The 16,818-nt window shown below is 44.3% G+C and overlaps 1 pseudogene; it reads right to left on the bottom strand.

The window, feature by feature from the left end:
* Nucleotides 1-8,406: 8,406 nt before the first annotated feature.
* LOC139914432 (uncharacterized) overlaps nucleotides 8,407-16,818 on the bottom strand; it is an 84,000-nt pseudogene continuing 75,588 nt past the window's right edge.

Genomic DNA, 16,818 nt, shown 5'->3' with positions numbered 1-16,818 from the left:
CGCACCAGCAACCATGTGGCCATTCCCCTACTAGGCACCATTGACCATCGAGGGCAATACACTATCTAGTGAACTTCCAATGTGTGGGCTGGACACCATGTAAAGTAATACAACCGTTATCCATAGATATGACATACTGCAATCGCTTGCAGTATCTTGAATAAGGGAAATATCTACGACACATAATGACCTAGCCCGAAGGCATGCTTTCACTGAGTTGCAGCCAGCAGCATGACAGCATTTCATGCATATGCCAAAATACCCACAGAGCACTAGACGTCATCAACATTGTCTATGCTTAGCTCTCATATAGCCTGGGATCCCGGCCATCTGTACCCCAGTTTTGACCATGCAATACATAACATAAAGCATAATAACAATGCATGAATGGCTGTAATATCAAATATGCACCTAGTCCATATGCACGAGATAAAAAACAACTTTGCTTTAACCTATGTAGCTTCATTTTAGCCTGGACGTCCAACTATTCAGACGTCTTACACTGCTAATATCCAATATCAAACGTTAAATACTCAAGCTTAGGTTGAAGCGACTTGAAGCGGCAGCAGGACCCGGGTGCCGGCAGCAGCGGTGACGTGACGTCAAAGTGCCACAGAATGACATGAATAATGTAAGTTAATGCTTTCAGGTCTTAACATTGTATAGTTATATAACTCCTTGGTGCTCCGGCGTCTACAAAACTTCCGCCTCCTGTAAATGCCGGAATGCCATTGGACACGCCTCGTAGTGGTCAGCGTATTTGGAGGTCAAAGTTAAATATAGTTTAACTTTGGGCGCAAAACCTGCCCGAAAGATCAAGGTGGTTCGCACTGCTTTCAGCTGCGCAGCTGTTTAGGAGAGCGCTGCCGCATCCTTCATTGAAAACAATGGCCTTGCTCTGCGCAATGCCACGATTGCGCGTTTGGTGTGAAAGCCTGGTAAACCAGTTATTTCTGTCACTGCCCAAAACTGGGAGTCCATTTTAGATTCCCAGAGCAAATACATCATTTGGTTAGAGATAAGACAGAGTGAGACATAGATACACACACAGAGCGAGAGAGGTTTTACACTCCCTAATCAATAATCTAAAAGATGGATAGGTTGTTAAACCTTTGCTAGCAGGTCACTCACTAAATCAATACCACATCAAAGAGCTGGTCACTACAGCTGCACAGTCTCTGTCTGTCTGTCTGTCTGTTTGTCTGTGTATGTGTGTTTTGTGTGCGGTCATCCATTCCTCACTTTAACTGGAAGGTGAATTGATCATACCACGTCTGGCCAATTCACCTTGCTTGCTTATCCACAATAAATATCACACACACACCTACACACACACACACACACACACACACTCAGTAGCTAATTTCACTTCTTCTAATGTGTGTCCTTGTGGCGATTTTCAAAATAATTGTGTCATTAACGGGATATAACGGATATAAAATGGGTTTTTTTTCCTAGTGATTGACAGGACGCCTGTCCAGTGACAGACTAATAGTAGGCGGCGCTGCAGCTCTGTGGACAACCCTCGCTCGCTTTGGCTGCACTGGCTCCAAAAGAATGTCAACATGGTGGCAATCGTAAACCCAATCTTTAGGCTTCAAAACGGCCCCTCAGAAACCTATGGATGATGTCACACTCACTACATCCATCTGTTTTACAGTCTATGGTTTTCTCCCACATCTTAACTCTTCTCCTGTCAACCTCTTGTATTTCGGAGCATTTCTCATTTACAGTTGATAGAGGCTTTCAGGGGACATGGCAGCTATACTGGAGGTTCTTAGCTCTTGGTCTCGGTCGCTGTCGCAATGTGTTATTCTGGCAGAACTGGTGGCCAGACAAGGCCAATGAGCGGCCCGATAATCCTGCACAGCAGATCAAATGTTCTGGACATAAAGTGTTGCACCCAAAGACTCCTCCGTAAAATGCCTTTGCACAATGACCTCCCTGAATTGTTTTGTGTGTCTCCTTTCCCAGATATATCGTTAAATGGGCATTTCTCCTATGACATTGCCCATAATATGTAGTCGTTGCCGCCGGGAAGAAAGAAATACGCCCACCCAGCAGATTACATGACAGAATAATTATTACTTCTCCTATGGCAAGTAACTCTTGGAAAGCTCTCTCCATTGTGATCTTGTCTCACCCCACACACACTGTAACGTGTTTGGTCGTGACTAAAAATGTAGTTGTTGAATACTGATGCATTGTACATATTATAGTGTGTGGAAAACAGTCTCTGGAAGTTTTAAACCTGTTGGTGTGTTTCTAGACGCGACGATTCTTCTGAAAATTCCTTCAATGTCACAACACTGAACAGACATACACATAGGATGACCATTCAACACAGTTGAATGGCCCTTCTTGAGTCAGGTGTCATTCATGTGTGGTCAGTTGTCATCCTAGCTTAAACAAACCTAGAATCTGAGACGTGTACTTACCTTCTTTCTGGTTGAAGTGGGTGGTAAAAATTGCCCCCCCCCCCCAGCTGTTCTTGAACGCTTGGACCTTCGAGGATTGTCATTGGCTTCCTCACTGATAGCTGTGTCTATTCTGTCATGATGATGAGTGAGAACACAATGTTTATTTCTTCTGGGTTACTTTTATTCACGTCGGACAAAACAAGTAGTCAAGTGCTGCCTCATGTCACATGTCTTGCATACTAGGGATGTGCAGAGAGCCCAGTATTTGTATTTGTATCTGTATTTGTTGAGGCAGCAAAATTATTTGTATTTGTATTTGTATTAGAATAAAAGTGGAAATAGGCATAACAATCTTGTTTTTGTTTTTATTACACTTCTAATTTTAGGATATTAAAGTGTTAAATTTAGTGTTCTTCAATAAACTATTTTACAAAGGAGGGTCCCCACAGCGGGTCTTGAACCCCGGTTTCCCAGACCACGGACGACTACGCTGACCACTCAGCCAAAGATCAACTCTGCCAGACACTCAGACCTGTAGCTATTTATACATTCATGACACATAGACAGACAGCAAAGCGGAACAGAGCTACAAGTCCCGACCTGCGCGCTGTTATTTGACATGTTTTTTTTTTTCTTCCCGAATACAAATAATTTTTAAAATATTTGTACGAAATAAATATTCGTAAAAACCCACTATTTGTGCTTGTCCGAATACCGGATTCGGATTCGGCTCCACCCCTATTGCATACCCAGACGCACCTGCTGTGTCGTCATCAACATGCACCTACGGTAGCCTGTGGCAAACAATTAGACCTCACAACATCTCCCTTTTTTTTTTTTAATTAAAAGAAAACTGTAAGGCATAAATTAAATCATTCTATAAGGCACTCATTCTGTCTGGGCTATAAGAACGCCCTCTCTTAGATAACATTTTTATTTCTTTCAGCATGCAACCTGAACACAAACGCTGAAGTGAACACTACGATATTGGGGTAGACTGCCCTCAGTCCACAGCAACATAGGGATTATTCTGCCCTTGAACAGTTGCTGTCCCTATTAAAGAACGCTCAAAAGTCTCTTTCAGTCCGTGTTTCCTGTCCCACCCCAAACAAAGAAAGAACTACCTTAAACTAAAATCATCTCAATGAACCCAGTAGAGGTTAAGCATCACTTTTCAGTCTCTAAATCTGAGAGGCAGCCTAACCTCATGGCCCCTCGAAGTCAGTCGCACAGCTCCTTGAGGAGTTGCAAGCTGGAGAGGAGACTCCAGGGTGGGATCTGAGGATGACTGGTTCAGTGGCGGCTCCTGCGGGCCGGACCCCATGGTAGACAGGGGACTGCTGTCCTGCTGGAGCAGAGCTCGGTCGGCTCGCTGCTGTTGCTCCACTGGGTCGACTGTCTCTGGAACAGCCTGGAGGTGTCTCCTATTGCGACGGGTCACTGTGCCATTGTCCATTCTAACCAGGTAAGACCTCGGCTCCTCAGACTTGCTGATGACACTGGCAGGCATTTTCCAGCCTTTGTCTCCATCGAGCTTTACTCTAACATCTTGGTCAGGGCGTAGCTCAGGGAGTGGATGAGCTGAATGTCTGCGGTTGTAGAAGAATCGGTAAGCTTCCTTAGCTTTGGAGTCCTTCTGTTGTACAAGGTCATGGTTAACCGGGCGAGGCTGTCATTTCTTCTCCAGCACTGGGACGATGGTACGGATTTGTCGTCCTGTCATTAGCGGTGCAGGGCTAGCTCCAATTGCGGCAATTGGTGTTGCACGGTAACACATCAAGGCCAGGCAGGGGTCGTTTGAGAATGCGCTTAGCTGTTTGGACAGCTCTCTCGGCAGCCCCATTAGCCTGTGGGTAATGAGGACTGGAGGTTATGTGAGTGAAACCATACCTCTGTTTGAAGTCCTGGAACTCAGCTGATGTAAACTGCATAGCGTTGTCGCTGACAAGTTCTAGTGGTATCCCCCATCTCACAAACATGTGCTTGAGCCGGCTGATAACCTGATGGCTTGTAGTAGTGGGTAGGTGAGCTATTTCAATATCTCTTGAATAGTAATCTACAACTATGAGGTATTTCTTACCCTCGAGCTCACACAAATCAGCTGCAATCCTTTGCCAAGGACCGCTGGGCAGGGGAGTATTTACGAGTGGTTCACATCTCTGTGTAGGTTTGTTCTCTGTGCAGAATTCACAGGACATCACCTTTGTTGTGATTTCAGCACCAACGCCAGGCCACCAGACGTCCAGTCGTCTTGGCTCTCTCGTGACACTTCGTCAGCCCCTGGTGGCCTTCGTGTATCTGCTGTAGAACATCAGATCTCAGTGATGTAGGGATAACTATGCAGTCTTGGTACAGCACAAGACCTCAGAAAGGTGAGCCCTGGCTATGTAGAATCCCTGCAGGGATGAAAACTTAGACATTCTCAGTGGCCACCCTTTTCTGATGAAGGCAATTACCTTCTGGAGGTCAGCGTCGCTCTCTGTGTGGCTCTGCGGATGTCCTCGAGCTTGTGTGACGTGATTGGTTTGCTTGCCACTACAGCTTCCACGTATACTTTGACATCTTCGTCTGTGTCCGACACGTCCTCTCCACTCAGGGGGCGCCTCGAGAGCGTGTCAGCCACCACAAGCTGTTTCCCGGGGACATGCTCAGCGATGACGTTGAACCTCATGAGGCGCATAAGCAGTCTTAGACACCTCACCGGTGCCTTGTCAAGGTCATATGTGTTAATTAGTGGTACCAAGGGTTTATGGTCCGTCTGGAGACGGAAGCTGCCCATACCCTGAACGTAGCGGGCAAAACGCTCGCAGGCCCACACCCCCGCCAAGCACTCTTTCTCCATCTGGGAATATCTCTTCTCTGTGTCTATTAGAGTGTGTGAACAGAAGGCAATGGGCCGCGACTCACCATTGTGGTCCTGTAACAGTGCAGCACCTAGGCAGTAGCTGCTTGCATCTGCACTGACTACAGTCCTCCGGTCTGCATCATAGTAGGTGAGTGCCGGCGCTGACACAAGCATGGCTTTAACCCTGCAGAACGCTTGTTCTTGAGGCTCGCCCCAGATCCAGCCACTCTCCTTTTTGAGCAGGTCAGTGATCGGGTGCAGCGTGGTTGACAGGCCAGGTAGGAACTTGCCCAAGTAGTTAATTAGTCCAAGCACCTGGCGAAGTTCCTCAACGTTGGTGGGACTGGGCATCTGACACCACCTTGCTGTTGTCTGGCTTCACACCATCGGCACTGATGATGTGTCCGAAGTACTGTATCTCCGATTTGCCAAAGTGGCACTTAGCCTTGTTGAGCTTTAGGCCTGACGCCTTGATAGTCTGTATTACCACGTTCAGGCGGCGGTTGTGCTCCTCCTCGCATGACCCATAGACTAGAATGTCATCCATCACGACAACTGTTCCTTCCAGGTCCTTAAGCAGTGAGCTCATCAGCCTTTGGAAAATTTCAGGAGCTGATGTAATCCCGAATGGTAGGCGTCTGAAACAGAACCTACCCATAGGTGTAATGAATGTGGTCAGCTTCTGGCAGCTGGGGTCCAGTGGAATGTGCCAAAAGCCGCTTGAAGCATCCAATGTAGAGAAGACTTTGGCTCCGGCCAACTTGGGAGTTATGTCTTCCAATGTAGGCAGGATATATCTCTCCCACTTCACTGCCTTGTTTACTCGTTTTAGGTCGACACACACCCTGACCTGTTCTTTATTCCTATTCTCAGTTGGCACCATTGGTGCGCACCAGTCTGTGGGTTCCGTGACTTCCTCTATAATACCCCGAGTTAGCATGCGTTTCAGCTCTGCTTCCACCTTCGGAAGGAGGGGAAAGGGCACTCGGCGTGGCGTAGTTACATTGTAGGGCTCGGCATCAGGCGTCAGCTCTATCTTAACAGGTTCACAGTTCAGTAGCCCTATGTCTCCAAACACATCTCCAATTGTGTCACTGTTAATTTTATTAATTCTCACGACCAGTCCCATGTGCTTTGCGACACTTCTGCCCAGCAAGTTGTTCGCAAACGGCCCTTTTATGACTGTGATCCAATATGTATACTTCTGTCCCTTATACAGACTAGTGGTAAGGAATTTGCCTACACATATTACTTTACCTCCTGGGCTGGAAACGGTCGGCCTGGTTCTGATCAGCCAGGGTCTCCATAGCAGACCACTGAATGTTCTCTGTGACATAACTGTAATGTCCGCTCCAGTATCTATTTTAAATTCAACTGGGCTGCTTGTCCGAATCTGGCTGCTCTATTACAAATGACTTTGACTCAGTCACAGCTCCCAGGAAAAATGAATCCTCATTGTCCGTATCAGCATCTGCCCCCGCCATAACTGCTTTTAGCATCTTAGTTTTGCACACTACCTCAAAATGACCCATCTTGTTGCACTTTCTGCATCTTTTATTACGGGCAGGGCAGATTTCTCTTGTGTCATGCATCCTGATGCAGCGTGAGCAAGCACTCTGTTTAGACTCACTGTGTTTATGTCCATTAAACTGCCGCTGTCTGTTGTAGCTCCGCTTTCTGTTCCCGTGCGGCTTGCGTCTCACTTCATTCACCTCACAGTCCGCGCACATGTCCGCGCTCTGCTTTTTGATCTGCTCGCTCTGGCGTGCTAGCTGGATAGCCCTTTCCAGCGTCAAATCTGGCTCAAGTTGTAGCTTTCGTGAGACCTCGCTGTCAATAATGCCTATGACACTCCTGTCCCTAATTTGCTCATCTTTAGTGATGCCAAACTCACAATGCTGCGCGAGCTCATACAGGCTCTGAACAAAAGCTTTAACCGTCTCCCCGGCCTTCTGAACCCGCTTGTGGAAACAAGTGCGGTTGTGGATCACGTTCCGTTTTGGTACGAAGTGGTCATTGAATTTTCCAATGACCGTTTCATAGTCAAACTCGGGATGTCCGTCCACCCCATCATACACGAAGGAATTGTAGATTGGCTCAGCATCTCTCCCCATTGCATAAAGTAGGGAATTGACTTGTACCTACCCGCTCTCCTTATCGAGTTTTGACGCCACTTGAAAATGGGAAAACCTCTGCCGCCATACCGGCCACTCCGCTGGCTGGGTGAAATCGAACAGTTCTGGTGGTCCAAACTTAGCCATCTGTCATCGATATCGGCGTTGAGTCCTTAATTCTGACACCATGTCATGATGATGAGTGATAACACAATGTTTATTTCTTCTGGGTTACTTTTATTCACATCGGACAAAACAAGTAGTCAAGTGCTGCCTCATGTCACATGTCTTGCATACCCAGACGCACCTGCTGTGTCGTCATCAACATGCACCTACGGTAGCCTGTGGCAAACAATTAGACCTCAGAACATATTCCTTCTTCAGGAGCTTCACCACTAGCTGTGGCTGGTTGATTCTCATCCCTCTGAGAGTCATCCTGTGGACCAGACAAACTTGACAGAGGAATACAATCCTCTGCTCCTTCAATTAGTAAATTGGGCATTTCTAGTGTTTCTCCTTCTGCTGCCATCATGTAGAGATTTGTTTGAGGGTTCCAGCTGTTTCTCTTCTCTTCCAGATTGTTGTTCATCTTTTCCTGTATCAACTAATGATAAATCAGGTAAGTCTGCTTCTGTTTCTGCTGTTTCTTTCTCTGTCTCCATTTCAGCTTCAGTTGTCTGATTTGCTGTTCCTGTTTCAGTTTGATCCACAGTCTTTTCTGTACTTTTCTCAGGTTCATCGATGACAGATACGTTATCTTCAGAATCCAGGTAAATTTACAGGTAAGGTCTCAGGTTCCACCTCAGGTAAGCATTCAGCTTGGATAGGTGTTCCACTTCCAGTTGTGATCTTCCTCTTCATCTTAGGCACACTTGAGACTTCAGTGAATCTTGTCTCTGTCTCAGAGATTTTCATGGGATAGAACCATGGACCATCATCTTCTTCCTCTGAATACATTCCTCTGAAAAATCATCTGGCTGGATGGGGTTCTGCCTCGTTCTGGGCCTACAGGCTGGTGTTGGCCTCACTACTTCTTCCTCTGCTTCAGAGAGGAACCCACATGGGAGTAGTAGATCCCTATGTAGTGTGCACATGGGTCCATCCTGACCTTCAGGGCACACTATATAGACAGGTAGGTCTCCTGCTCTCAACAATGTAAACTTTGGACTCCCATCGATCAGCAAGTTTATGCTTGTTGCGAAGGCGGAGATTACGCACTAGGACTCTGTCTCCTATCTCAAGTGTGGACTCTCTCACTCGGCCTACGTGACAGACTGTCGGCATCTTGATTTTGCTTTCCAGCTCAGTATTGGATGTCAAAAGTGAAAGTGGAGAGTGCAACTAACCAACGATAACTGGCAGCATCCAACTTTGCAGTAGTAAGAATATACCTAAGGGGATTGTTATCGGTCACTACTGTAAAGGTGTTTCCATACAAGTAGTCGTGGAATTTTTCTGTGATGGCCCACTTTAAGGCTAAAAACTCAAATTTATGTGCTGATATCGGGCTTCACTGTGCAGCAATCCTCTGCTTGTGTAAGCTAACGCAATCTTGTCCATCTTTTTTCTGATATAGGGCTACGCCTAATCCAGTAGTGCTGGTGTCTGTATGGATACTATACTATAATATACTATAATTTTCTCCATTAAATGCTGGAATGTGCTCGGTGCATTTGTTATTCTTTGTGGCATCCTGTTCCATTCCCAAAAGCCTAAGGGACATACAAAGGCTGTTTTCTGTTTGTCACTCTCTTCCATTTCTGTTTGGTAGTATCTGGATTTTAGATCCATCACTGAGAACCATTGAGATCCACTGAGTGCAGAGAAAGACTCCTCCAGGTTAGGTAATGCATAAGCATCTTTGACAGTTTGTAGATTTCCTGTAATCTACGCACAATCTGACATCACCATTCTTCTTTTTGACAATGACGATAGGTCTCAACTGCAGGATTTTCAAGACTTGAGCATACCCGCAGAAGGAAGTGGCTTGAGAGAGAGGGTCAAGAGTATTTTTCCTACAAGTATAGGAACTCTGTCATTAGAACGGACATTGGGCACTATTAGAGCTAGGGTCGTCACTCGTCACCATCCTCTACAGTTGCATAAGCTGCGTCAAGTAAATCCATCCAAGTATGCTCTTGGAGAAGAATGTGGGCCTAATGATTTAACCACAGAGGCAGCAGGTGGTAAGAGACTGTCAACAATTTTCCTTACTAGCTGAGAGCTGGATACAGTGGAATCAGTCAAGTGGAATTCAACACTGTTCCTCCAAGTGTCGTAGTTGGGGCAAGGAACTTTACCCGAGAAGGGTCTCAGTTTTATAGTTGAGTGAATCTGAGAAGCGATTTCTGAGCTCTTGACAATGTGCTCTACGACGACACGCTGAACTTCAGGTGTGCTCAAGTGATCCGGGGAAAACTCAAAAGAGTGTATGGGTGTTACATCAGATGTGACTGGAGCTGTAGCCTTTACAGAAAGTGGGCATCCATCAGATGTTGGATTCAAGTCATTAAAGATGGGGTGAGGTTCTGGATGGGTTTGAGCTTCAGCAGACAACGATGTCACCAACCTCTCACTAGGTTGTGAGATATGAGCCGATTCTGGACCTAAATTGGACTCTTTCACTGACTGTTGTTCCTCAATAGTCTCTGTTATCCTAACCAACTCTTCTCGGACATCATCTCAGGACATCTTCGAATGACTTACCACTCAACTTTGCCATGTCTTTCAGTTCGGACAAGAATGTATGGTTTATTCCTGTACCTACTTCCTGTATCTAGTGTACACACTAGATAATGTCTCAACATGATGTATAACCCCAGGATCTTCTGAACTTGGCCTGTCAAAGGGCAAACTATTTTGCAGTGCCTTCATAGCTGAGTCATAACTAAATTCTACAATAGCTTGGTTATAGAACTCTGAATCAGAATCATTTACCGTAAAACATTAAAAATAACATTCATTAACCTTATGCCATTTTTTTCCCTCCTCATTTTCTTCCTACCTCCACCACATTCTCCTCTCTCTCTCACTCACACACACACACACACACACACACACGCGCGCCAGCTAGCCAACACCACCACATCCCTATTGAACTGTGTGTAAGCAGACCCCAACACACAACATTCAACCTGCCACTAACCCTGACTGCTGCCTCCCTCTCATCCCCAAAACATTCTCAGCATCGCTGGCAACAAATTTCACCGTTGAACGTGGACTCCCATACCTTGTTGTAGCTACATGTTAGTTTTTTTTTTTGTTTTTTTTTGCACTGTTCCCTTCCAAAACCCCTCTATCTCTTTCTCTCTCTCTCCTGTTGTCCGCTATTGATCTCTGTGGAACTGTTCGAAGTGTGTGATAGTTTCAGAGCGGCGAAGAGAGACAGCGCATCACCGTAACCATAGCAACTCCCACTCTCACTCGTGTCCTGACAGCACAGGAGGAGGGGAGACTTTGCTGCACCGACTCTTTGTGCCGCATGCATGGTAATAAATGACAATATGATCGAAATTTATAGATTTAAATTTTCACGCTTCAATGCGGGACATTTCCATCTGGTTGTGGGATGCGGGACAATAGGTCAAAATGCAGGACTGTCCCACACAAATCATGACGTTCGGTCACCCTAGCTGTGACTCAGTCTCAGTAAAACAAGGAGCACCACCCAGTGACGTAATCTGTTACTGCAACTAAACAATGTTCCGAAAGCATTGTAGGCTTATTTCTGACTGTTACAACACACAAACCTACTTATTTGCTCAAGAGCTGTTAATAGAAACGCACCAGATTAGCATTTTAAGATTGTTGCTTTTCAAAAGTTCACTTAGAATTTGCGCAAATCCTGAATGGAAACATAGCTTGTGACAAGCATGATCAAATATATTTCCAAACAACACTTGTTTTTTTAAAGTGCCATTTTACAGCTATTGCGAATGACCTGGTCGCTGTTTGGAAATGTTTGGAGCATATGGAGTTACAGTTATGCAGAGCAGTTTTACTCAAACTCACAGATTAAGTGTGAGATGAATGTTGACATACTAAGTATTGATTAATAATCTGTTCATCTGTATATCTCTCCAGATGCATATCTGTACCAAGTTTCACATATCTACGATTACGTAACAGCGCGGCAGGGCTGAGCCTTAGACTTTGAGGGCTTACTATAGTGCCCCTTATGGGCCAATCAGTACTATTCTTTGTGGCCAAGTAACGAGTGACCAGGACTATCTATGTGCCAAATTAGAAAAAAAGTTAACCAATGTATGGCCAAATATCTTTAAAAAATGCTAATAAGATTTCCAACAATAACAATAGGGTTTCACTACCTCGTAGTGACCCCCTAATAATAATAAAATAACCTTTAATAGGAAATAACTCCCTGACCACATTATTATTATTATTTTTTTACATTTGTATGGGACTGTGTGTGTGTGTGTGTGTGTGTGTGTGTGTGTTTAGAGTCGGGGTTCACAAAGGTCATTTGGGTTCAGAGTGTAAAAACAGACAGACAGAAAGGTTGTGATCTTTGATCCTGGCTTGTGCCTAGGTTAAACAGCATAGATCTTTCCTATTGAGCACACACACACACACACACACACACACACACACACACACACACACACACACACACACACATACACACCTTCCTCCTTAATGACTATGTAGTGTGGTCTATTTCTGGGTTGTGTCTTTGGTATAAATAGATTCATCTTTGACCCCCCAAGACATGGACTATCAAAGGAACTATTCACAATACACCCACACACACACACACACACACACACACACACAGAAATGACAGAACACATACCTCCACAATAATGGACTACATGCTATCTTTCCTTTATTAATTTACTTTATCTCCTCGTCACAAAGTGCCCCTTTTTTGTGGAATTTAGGAGATCCTGTTGGCACTATCATTATTATTATTTAGTTCCTTGCTGATATTGACCAGATATTACTATGGACTATAGATTTTATTTCACAACCTACAAACATGACTGGGGCGGTGCTGCTCCTTTGAATCCACTGCCCAGATTAGTTAATATGCACAGATATATGGATGGAACGAATACTTTTAGATTCTGTTAACTTGCTACAATAGTGATCTTGTTTTTTCTTTTTTTTCTCTCTTTCCTTTCCTCCTTATTAAAAGCGTATTTCTATATCAGTCTTCATAAAGCGCCGGCCCTCCCACCCCGACAACACCCGCTCTCTGTTTCATCTCTGCCTGAGAGAGAAACATTAGCAGTTGGCCCAGCTGGGAGCAGACCTCGCCGGCAGGTCGGGCTTGCTCCTCGGTCAGGCAGCCGGCTGTCGGACCTTTTCACCAGCAGAAATAAGAGTTGTTTTCTGGTTTTAGTTTTCTGCTTTTCTAATAAACGTGAATAATTGACCACTACCATCCAATTTGTATCTGCTTCTCTGCTCTCATTCCTGCTCCGGTAACACGTGTTGACTAGTGTTTTGGGAATCTAGAGCGTCGCACAATGACATCATCAAATCGTGACACGGGCGTGGTACAACGAGATGACGTCATCAATGACATATACGGATATGGATGCAACATTAGATCTCTAGAACATACCTAATCCACAACTCAATAGATTTTACCTCTTGTAACTTGACGTACAATTTTTCAACTTTACACAGTTCGTTTAGACAGTGAAAAAAACACGTGTGTGTTTGGGCTTGCAGTGAAGACAGAAGCCTTAGCTTTCAGATGAAAAAGAATTATGATGCTAGCTATTATGGTTTCAATTTTAGAGCCATCTAAACAGCATGATGCAAATTAGGTCGCAGGCGGCCGATCCGTGTTTAAAGGGTTAAACAACTTAATTCCTCTATTGTTTTTCTATTGTTTTGTCAAGTATGGTCTGCCTCTTTACACTAATACATAAATCCATTCCATTTAGAGCTGATAAAGTCATCTCCAATGCAGCAGGAAGATATTTAATATTACAGGGCGCACAATTTAATGAACATCTAATATTAGCTAACATATATATGACCCTAATGAGGACAACCCAAAAAATTTTGAAAGCTTTTTCCTATTAATCTCATCTCTTTCTGGTAAAACCATTATGGCCGGAGATTTTAACTGCACCTTAGATTTATTTGATCAATCTTCAGGTATAAACACTTCTCATCCTAGAAGTAGACAAAAGCTAATTCATCGTTACTACTGAATTAAATCTATTAAATCTTTTTCTTTAAACACTAATGAGACATCAGCCAGCATAAGATGGGAGGTATTCAAAGCATTTATACATGGTCAAATAACAAGCTATACAAGGTCTAAACAAAAACAGGCTAATAGCTAAGCTAAACATACCTACAGAGAAGTGTCACCAGTTACTAGTCTCGCTTTCTTGCACTGAAGGTTGCATGTCCCATAATGACAAGTGAAGAGGTAGGTAGCAAGTTTACTAGTTTAACAAGTTTTACTGCTTTTGACAACAAGAGAGAAAAGATGTGAAAACAGCAACACAGCTGGCCCGCGTGTGTGTGGATATTGGTTTATATCATTATGTCTCAAGGAAATCTCCAAATATTACATGTTAGTTTTAGGATTGGTTATAAGCATTCGCCATCACTGTTGCACGGGGAAGTGCCGAGAGGCAGAACAGAGCACACAACAGCCCTGGTTGCAGATTCTTACCTCCATAGGGGATGTTTATTAAAGGGATATGGGGAAGGAGCGGGAGAGAGAGAGAAGGTTGACTTTGTGGCTGATATAGAAGCTATGTTCAGGTGTAAGTCCCAAAAGAGAATTATGATCTACTGAGATTTGAAGAGTACAAGATGGTGGTTCACACCTTTGGAGCCACTTCTTCGCCAAGCTGTGCTCCCAGAGGTTATAAACACAGTGCTATTAATAAGATTAATTAATTAGATTAGATTAATTTCTATACATTAACCAACTTTTGACTCTGTGCCTATATATGGGAAACACTGCATCTCGCAGTCAAAGACACCGTCTAGAGGCCATCTCACGAAGAGTATCATCTCAAGAAGTGTCAGATGACTGACTGACCAGAATTTGCCTTGGGATGCCCTCGGTTGCGCCGTGGGAACACCACGGTGATGACCGTTTAACACCAAAGATGGAGGCAAAATAAAACTAGATACACTTGAGCTCCTGCTATTTCCGTCATTAATATGCAAATTTATGGTGCTCCAAAATGTAATCAGATGCTTTGCTCTGTAGGGGGTAACTGTGGTGTAAGTATGAAGTTTCTATCATGTATTGTTCTTAAACTATTGTGTTCACAAGAATGTGTGACACAGACAGACAGATACCACCATGATGACATAATGTCACCCAACCCCCTGATCTTGTCTGATCAACAGACTTGGGAACTTGGGAGAAGCATGGCTCACAGGCGCGAGACCGGGGGAAAGCGCGAAGCTCAAATCTTGATCCAGGCTCAATCACCCCCGTCTTGCTCTTGACATGACGTGAGTGACAGTTTATCTTTTGTTTTCATGTTTGGACCTTCTGGCCGATCACAATGCTTAAAAATGGAAACCTCCACCCAACCGGGAAGCCGGGTCACGTTAACAGGGTATCCGCGGGTCATTAAAAAGTATGAAAAAGCATTAAACCTACACTAAGCGATTTTTTCTGACCACTAGAGGGTGACAGAAACCACAACACATTTTGTAAACACACACAGCAAAGCTACTGGGAGACGGAAGCCCTTAAGGACAAACCGTGCATAAAGGTTAATGGCTAAAATAAACATACCTACGGAGAAATATCTCCGGTTACCAGTCTCGCTTTGCCAGATTTTTCTCCCGCTGAAGGTCACATGTCCCACAATGACAAGGGAGGAGACTAGGTAGTTTTTAAAAAAAAGGAAAAGCTACGACTCGGGCCGAACCTGACAACAAGCTTTAATAAAGAGGTTAAAACAACAACACAGCTGGCTATTTGTTTATATCATTACGTCTCACGGAAATCTCCCCATAGCACACGTTATTTTCAGGATTAGTTACAGGGTCTGAAATCACTTATTGCAGGTTTAAATCAATTTAGCAAAAACGAAGGCCTTAAATTGCATTAAAAAGTCTGAAATTTGATTCCCAGAGGTCTTAAATATTTTCTTTATCATTTAAGCAATAATCAGTAATAGTTTACTGGCTCATTGCACAAAATAACTATAATGTATCAGCGGGGGTTTGCAAGTGTTGCCAATCAACCAGTCACTCCACTGTTACCTCAACGTTACCTAAACAAGCAGTGCAGTCCGTACTCTCTGTTATGGTGGACATGATCCACACCCCCCTTGTGTTTGGGACTTCTTTCAGTTTCATTTGTGCAACCATGGCAGAGCGAACTGCAACAAGCTTAAAAAGCCTGACAAAGCCCGCATTAACGAAGCTGCTCCAAAACCAGAGTGAATATTGCTGCAGCATTTCAAGGTGGAGGTAGCTTAGGACTCTGAAAACAAGACCGATGCTGACCTTACATTTATTGAACAGGTAAACAATTTATAATGTAGCTAAAGTAAGCCACGGTAGCTCCAGTGTTTCCCCTGTATTTCTTTCTTACAGTGCGGGGGGGGGGAGGGTTGACGTTTTTTTTTACGCAACCACACATCACTAATTATCACTTCGATCACAACGATGCGTCTCGGCAGAAATACATTTGATGGAGAAAAAAACAATGTCGCAGATTTTCAGCAGTGGTGCTGCTACTGAATGACTTCACTGCGCATAAATAAATATCTGTCAAGAAATACGCTAACAAACAACCTGTTGCTAGTAAGCGGCTAAAGTAGGGTGACCACATTTTCAAACCCCCAAACCGGGACCCTTAAGTGTACCGCACGTTCATGCACGCGCACACATGTATGTGCTTATGCACGCACCATAGGCGTTTTCATCAGGATGGGGGACAATTATTTCAGCGCTTAGCACACCTAGTGACTGCACCTTTCAACACCATGGACAGCGCCTCAGCAAACAAAAAATGATGTTTTGTCTCCAAAAATCCACCAAAACATATGAAAACTGTATAATAACACTAGTAATCACAAAACACAAGGATTGCACTGGTGTAATATAACATATTTTTTGATTGTCAGATACCTTTCAGCTCTGGTTGTGTTTCACCAGATGGTAGGCAAAGGTCCCCTCCTGAGCTGCCAGTTTCAGATCACTGTCACCGGCGTTTGCCCCGCTGAAGTAGGTTGCAACGGTGCTACTACTAGCTTGTAGCCACCGCTTATGTTTGGCCGTCTTAATATGATCTTTTATGTCGGCATTTCCACCGTGTGCGACCGAAAATGTACTCTTGCAGTGTGTGCAGAACGCAGCATTTTCGTTGCTAGCTACTTCACGAAGAAAAGAGTAAGCCTTCTGGAGGTCTTTAGAAAAGACTTTCTCTTCGGCATGACAGCTAACCGTTAGGGTACTGACAGATTCTGTC

This window comes from Centroberyx gerrardi, chromosome 3 (genome assembly GCF_048128805.1).
Source record: "Centroberyx gerrardi isolate f3 chromosome 3, fCenGer3.hap1.cur.20231027, whole genome shotgun sequence".
Lineage (NCBI taxonomy): Eukaryota > Metazoa > Chordata > Actinopteri > Beryciformes > Berycidae > Centroberyx > Centroberyx gerrardi.
This window is presented reverse-complemented; position numbering and strand designations above follow the sequence as displayed.